This window comes from Hyalella azteca, unplaced genomic scaffold, assembly GCF_000764305.2.
Source record: "Hyalella azteca isolate HAZT.00-mixed unplaced genomic scaffold, Hazt_2.0.2 contig339, whole genome shotgun sequence".
Lineage (NCBI taxonomy): Eukaryota > Metazoa > Arthropoda > Malacostraca > Amphipoda > Hyalellidae > Hyalella > Hyalella azteca.
This window is the reverse complement of record NW_025930692.1, coordinates 74,257-81,503: the sequence shown is the minus strand read 5'-3', so window position 1 is coordinate 81,503 and position 7,247 is coordinate 74,257. Positions and strand designations below refer to the sequence as shown.

The window sequence follows — 7,247 nt, the reverse complement described above, 5'->3', positions numbered from 1 at the left end:
GTACACATTATGTCACATGTAGCAGACCACATTTAAAATTAATCTGTGCTAAAAAATTTCTGAATACTTTATAACATCAATGTGAATCATTTAGGCTGTGTAGCGAGTTTTTTTGTTTGAACAATCCATATTGTCATTTTTATGGTACCTGTACAATTTCTTATGCTTCAATTGAGTTTTCATGATGCACCTGATAATTGTTCTCAGTAATTTTTCTAATGGGTCTATGAAAATATGCTGGTAGAATTTGCTGTGTAAGCTAAATATCCTGGTAGAATTTCGCTTGCTCTTTGTGCTGCTCACTGTTGACATGGTGCATCTGCTGTCTTGCTCTAGGTATTAATTAATGCTTCAAGCATGTTGTATAACCTTAAGGTGGCCCGATAGCTCTGGAGTATGTTAGTCCCATTCAAATATTTTTCCTGTACCAAGCCTAGTACAGTTAATTATCAGATNTTGTTTGCATTCTTACATAATTTGTCAGGTTGTGTCTATGTGCAATATTACCCTAACTTCATTTGAGTTTCATCAGAATTACATTCTTATAAATGTCATTATTTATTTTAATCGCATACACAACTTTTGTATGTATGATTTAAGATTTTTTCTTTTTAAATGACGTCACTCATGAATTATTGTAATGCTTATAATATATCTGCTAAGGTTTTTGGCTAGTCAAAGCTTTGGTGTAATATGGTCAAATCTAATTTTGCTTTATATTACAGATCCCAGCAGCGGATGAGCACCTGTGCAGCTTGCGACGACAATCGCAAGCATTAGTGCACCGCAGCATTTCAGTGCTGTACTACATTGAATAATACCTAGTTGACTTACACTGAAAAGCATTTAATTTAAATTATTACTGTAATTGATTTAAGCTTCATTACTAAAAATTCAACATTCATTGTGCAAGCTGTAAATGGAGTTGCATTATTGATTTTTTTTCATACACTCTATGTAGTTGTTCATAAATGGCAAGGTGAAGTGCATATTTGTAATACCACAATTCAACTTGAAACTTTCACCCAAATCTTTTTAATTTAACAATACCATAGTGAGTGCAGAGTCCAGGCACAGAACAGGCCATAAGAATCAAATAGCTTATGAAGTTGGTGAAAAAATAGCTATATTTTTCTACAGTAAGAGCCTCATTGCCCATCATTCATGAGAAAGGCATAGACTAAATCTCTGTATATATAATCTTGATTCTAGTTTTTCAAACACTATACTCAATTCCTTCTATTCAATTTAATCAAATAGCCAATATTCAGCTGGAAACTGCAGAATTCATTTAAGTTTGATGGCTTATAAAATTTCGTGCATTTAGACGTCAATGCACATAGGTACCTATGTCACACAAAGGCAGCAAGGCAATTCATCTTAATGTTGAATTGTGTGTTGAATTCAGACCTTGCCATTGTTTGTGCTCCTCTTTTATAGTGATGATATGATGCAGTGTGTAGTAAGAATTCTTGCTTTTGCTCTAAAAAGTATTAATTTTTAGTAAAATTCATAAATTAATTAATAATAAATAAGTAAATTAATTAATTAAGAATTAATTAATTAGTAGTTGCAGCACTTTCTTGAATACCGTAGTCATCTTGTATACTGTGTGTAGGTAAAAGAATTGCTAAGAACCTGCCAATTTGATGGTCTAAGCTTGGACCCTGTAATATTTCCAGATGTGCTTCCCATCAGCCAGGTGCCATGAGTGTGTGTGATAGCACTAGTAGATTGAATTCTGCATTATGCAGCTATGAAAGAAAGATCGAATCACTTGATAAATGTAGGCAATGAAGCAATGTATTATTGCATGTTATAAAATTATATTAATATTATTGTAATACCAGTGCAATGTTGTGTTCACATATTGTCTGACTTTTCATTTGTTAAAATGCTCTCATTTCCAGAGCATGCACACTACACAAACCTTGTAACTTACCAAATCATAGGAAATAAGTTTGTTGTTATCTCAATTTTCATGTTTAAAAATTTTTTCTTATGTTCCAGAATGTGTTGCTAATGGATATGCTGCTGTGATGGCTGTATTTTGAAAATTTCTCCACTCTTCAATTCAGTTTGGTGAGTGAAATTTTCCTCACAATCCTTTCCCCACATTCCTTATACATTCCTTTCCACATTCTAACATTTGATTTTTCCAGTAACTGAGCAGCATTTGAAATAATGTGATAACATGAGACAGGCCTACTGCTTAGATTTGGTGTTATTTTGAATTAGCGTGGTTATTAATGTTAGTTGAGTCATTTTTAAGTATCATGACCAGATTGTATTTATATACTTTTGGCTTTATGCAAAGCACTTAGCATGTTTTTCTCATTGAAGTATTTTATATATTTTACTCAACTGATGATCATTAATTAGTTTTTGTTAAGGGATGTTTTAACTTGTTGGGTTTTGTTAACTTTAGAGGAGGGTTGAGTATAAGATTTGAGAGCATTGCCACTGAGTAGGAAATAAAATATCTTTGTTTATTGAAACTTGTCAAATGGTGCAGATGTTTATGTGAAAAAGTATAAATGGACTGTATAAATGGACTGTATAAATTTTTACACAGAAGTAAAAAAAATATATGTATGTGCTATTCAAAATAAGTTACAATTCTTCTTTCTCAATTAATTAATTTTATATAACTTCCCAGGAGAAAGTCATGAGCCGGGTCTCGCCACTGCATACCTGGCCCAGCTGTTAAACTCTTCATTGCTGTTGTTAGCAGTAGTGTGTAACACTTCCTGCACTGCATCACAGTTTCCTATAAAGTAAGTTTGACTATTATGGTTTTAATAAAGGTATCCTCTGGCAGTGATAAGATAGTTTTTTCTTTTGAAGCGCATGGCCTGAAGAGACGGCCATTATCTAACTTGAAAGTAATTCATTTCAAAAATGACAGATTCTTTTGAAAGAAAACTGTCATTAGATATTTTGTATAGGATTGGCAATAATATATTTCTATTACACTGGTTTTCTGTAATATTTGAGAGGCATATATTTCCTTTCTTCACCTATATCTGTTAACAGCAATAAATCAGTATGATATATTACTACTGAAGCTTAGTATTAAGAACATTCTACTGGCATCGCTCGTGGCGAGCGTCTTGCGCTCGCCACGAGCGTCTTGCGCTCGCCACGAGCGTCTTGCGCTCGCCACGAGCGTCTTGCGCGCTAGCGCAACTCTCTGTGTATTCTCCGATAGGCCATTAGTTGCCAAACATTTATATGCTTCTAAGCTATTTTATTCGTTAAATAATTAAGGTCATTAATATAAGGTTTTCACAGTTTTCTTGGTTCACCGTTTAACTCGAATTTTCTGCAATCGTCAACAGCCGACCAGCCCCCGATCTCTGCCGCGTCTACGCCCACGACCTCTGCCGCGTCTACGTCGTGGGGGTACCCTGGCCTGCGCGTCGGCCGGACACCCGGCATACTCGTGGGTCAGGCCAAAGGGCGGAGGCCCTTGCCAATAAAACGTATTAAGTATATTTATTTATGCTTTTCATTTGACCTAATGTCGCAACTGATTGTACGACATTTAAACCCGTGGAAAAATTAGCGTGTTCATTGTGTGTTCACTCTTTCACTAGTAAATTGGAAAACTTACATACCAGCAATCTTATATAGTTAACGTGTTCGTTCATTAAGCCGTGAATATAAATTTTAAATAACGGAATTGAGTGCGACTGAAACTCGTTAGTTTAGGAATTGTTGCAGAGACAGGTTGGTGACGCTGCACGTGTGCCCTGTTGTAGAGGCCAGAACACATTGAAGAACGAGTTGTAGAGGCCAGAATACATTAAAAGTTTACCAAAAGTTAAGGAATTAAATTTGCGTCTCTTTTACCGATCGCACGAATTGTTAGCCCGAATATCGTTAGACTGAGTCCATGTGAAATTGTAGCAGCTATGTAGTGCTTTAGAAAAGGCCCTTATATGGAAAATATTTCATGAGATTAGTAGGGTATTATGACAATGGTATGACATCCTTCTCCAAAGGATGTTGGAAGATATCCTCGTCGTCGCTGCTCAGGCAAGCTACATCGGCAGAGGTAGCGGCAGCATTAGGACTGCTGAAGCTCTTCGGAAGAATGCATTGTCTTCTTTGTTCACTGGGACCAGCGGCATCTCTTTCACCGCTTGCATTGATCTGTGTCCCGAAATGGGGCATTTTTAGCTGCTGGACGGATGGATGGTAATTGAGTATAGAAAGCTCTGACAAAGATGTCCCCACTAAAGATGAGCCGAAAATTTTTTGGCAGGGGATTCGGCGAAAGCAGAGAGATGTGCGCATTTCTCTTTTGCTTTGGAGTATCCTGGCTAGTGTCGGCCGATGTGAAAGAAGGCTTGAACCAGCCTCCTATGATAATCTTTACGTCCGCGTCGGCGAATGCTTGGAACAAAGTTTTCATTTCTTCTCTCAGCCGGTCGTGATAAATCTGCTGAGACTGAAAGAATGTTTTCGATTAGTGCTTCAGGAATTATTTCAAAAATGAAAGACCTTAGCCAAATTAGTTCTGTAATTACTCTGGGTCTGCGTGCTGTAGGTGTCTGGAAGGTTAAAATTCGGATGAAGTACAAAACTGAGTTCATATGAACTGTCGTGAACAAATGCTTAATAACGTTATTTAAGGATCCTAGGAGAAGAAGTTTGAGTGACTCGCTCAGTATCAAATTTTTTCATTTATTGCAAGTTTTACATGCATTGGCTCAATTACTATGATTACAAGTTTTTTCAACATTGTACGATTGATGTGAGGATTTTGATTAACTCTATTCAATAAATGATTAGATATTTTCAATAAACTGTTAATTCAGCTGCAAGGCTGCCTTTGAGATCAACAACTTGGCTAGCTTCTCACTGCTGAAAGGACATCCGCTGATTTTATGCCTATTTATAGTCACGTTACCTGCAAGTGCGCGATGACCAATTCGCCCACCCACGAGGGCGGTGTAGGTTGCTCTAGCAGCCAAGGTTAGGTGCGCTGAATCACACATGACAGAAGTGCAGGCTGAAGGCGAACCGACGGTTCCTAAGCGGACGTCGCTAGCAGGCACTTCGATGAAGAAGGTCTTGACGGGTTCATTATTTGACGCCGCTCCCAGTACCGTTGATAGACTAATGTTGGCAGTGTTGGGAAATAGAGACAGCGGAACTAAAGAAGTATTTGTATGGAGGATTGTCAGGTTGTGAATTTTTCCTGCCGAATGCGGCTCGTACACAGCTACCCATTGGCCGAGTTACGGTACGTCCGGCGACTAGAATAACTGTAAGGCTTCTGCGTCGTTTGCAGTTATTATATAGAAGGCCTCGCCAGTTTCGAGCTCTGTGCATGACGAATTGCAAAGTAATGGTAATTAGTTATCCGTGCAAAGTAATAAGTTCGGCCTAGGGGAATATTCCGAGTTGCAATGGGAATATTCCGAGTATTAAGCAAGTTTTCGTTAGAAAAATTCATGGAGTATTTAAAATCCCATAGCAAATAAAATAATCGGAGAAAAGGTTGTGAATTGAACAATTTATTGAAGCTTTCCGTGACATTACCTTAGTAAGACGAGGCGGCTGTATGAAGCCATTATTTTCCCGTGTAGTTGAAATTGAATCTTCCGGGAGTCGTCGCGGTACTTTTTTTACAGAGACTATCAATCGACTTGCTACTTACTAGAGACTTATTTCTATTACAACTTGGAGGCAAGGAAATAGATCTATGGTTTCAGAAAATTGGGGTTACCGATATCCGACCAAATCTTATCATAGACTGAATGTTGGAAACTCTTCAGGTATGGTCCAGGATGGTATATATTATTTTCATTCTATTCGTAATCGCACTGGGTGTTATAACTTGAATCTTAGCGATACTGAGAGGTCAAGAATCGTTTCTATTTTCGTGATTAATACACTTTGAAAGAGTATTCTTGAGGTGCCATCAACATTCTGTCGTACGAATGATTGAGAAAATTGTAACTTCTGCAAAAAAAAATTGGCAAATGGACGCAAAATATGATGCCTTTTGAAGGAAATTGTATGTTATAGAGATCTTGGACAACTAAGAAGTGGCAACGCAGCCTCGGCATTTGTAAAATTATTTGGCAGAGCAACGTTATCAAACGTTGGTAGGTTCTTCCTCGAAATTGAACCAGATTTATTTCGAACGATGGAACCTGATGAAAAATTAATTCATTTCTCAAGCAGTTGCGCGCTGAATGTATGAACAGTAGTTATGATTGAATTGATTCCACAGAAGTTTAGCTCAATGCCTGCAATAATGATTTCACATTTCAATGCCTGTCAGAGCTACTAGGGATGACGTCATGATGAGTTGAAAATGAATATATTGTACATATTTTCAACATATATACTAAAAGCTCGTAGGGAAAATTTGAGATGCCTTCAGCATAGACTTTGCATATAGATTAGGTGCAGACAGAAAAGTTCTTATTATGAAATGTAGAAAGTTATTCTATATGAAGGATCTCGTGTGACGACAGGTATTGTCTCGTGATGCGGGTAACATGCACATTAATAATGTTAGGTGGAGATAGCCGAGTTCCTTTCGAAGTGAAGGCATGTTTTGACATATATCGTCTATACTAGTGTAACGAGACTAGATACTGAAATTTATGGTTTAATTTGCGAGTGCGGTATGTGAATAGGAGTTATTCTGACANTCGTTTACACTTTCGTGATTAATACACTTTGAATACACGTTTCTGTCGTACGAATGATTGAGAAAATTGTTAACTTCTGCAAAAAGATTGGCAAATGGACGCAAAATATGCCTAAAAATCACGGGGGGAAAATTGTACCTGTTGAATTTCAGCTGCCAGGTTTTGATATACTGAAACCTCGTAGGGAAAATTTGAGATGCCTGCAGCATAGACATTGCATATAGATTAGGTGCAGACAGAAAAGTTCTTATTATGAAATGTAGAAAGTTATTCTATATGAAGGATCTCGTGTGACGACAGGTATTATCTCGTGATGCGGGTAACATGCGCATTAATAAGGTTAGGTGGAGATAGCCGAGTTCCTTTCGAAGTGAACGCATGTTTTGACATATATCGTCCATACTAGTGTAACGAGACTAGATACTGAAATTTATGGTTTAATTTTTGAGTGCGGTATGTGAATAGGAGTTATTCTGACACCGACGCATTATAGGCGTTTCTCCGGAAGAATGTATTATTGAATTGATTAGATAGGAGATGCAGATGGGATGCTCACTAAGGTTAGGTCGG

The 7,247-nt window shown here is 37.4% G+C and overlaps 1 long non-coding RNA gene across 2 annotated transcripts; it reads left to right on the top strand.

The window, feature by feature from the left end:
• Positions 1 to 482: 482 nt before the first annotated feature.
• LOC108673771 lies at positions 483 to 3,479 on the top strand. 2 transcript variants are annotated; one of them, XR_001930996.2, is made up of 3 exons: positions 483 to 2,082; positions 2,660 to 2,777; positions 3,295 to 3,479. It is a non-coding gene; the product is annotated as an uncharacterized LOC108673771 (long non-coding RNA). The 2 variants fall into 2 exon arrangements; XR_001930995.2 differs by having other exon boundaries at positions 484 to 2,082; positions 3,342 to 3,369.
• The last annotated feature ends 3,768 nt before the right edge of the window (positions 3,480 to 7,247 follow it).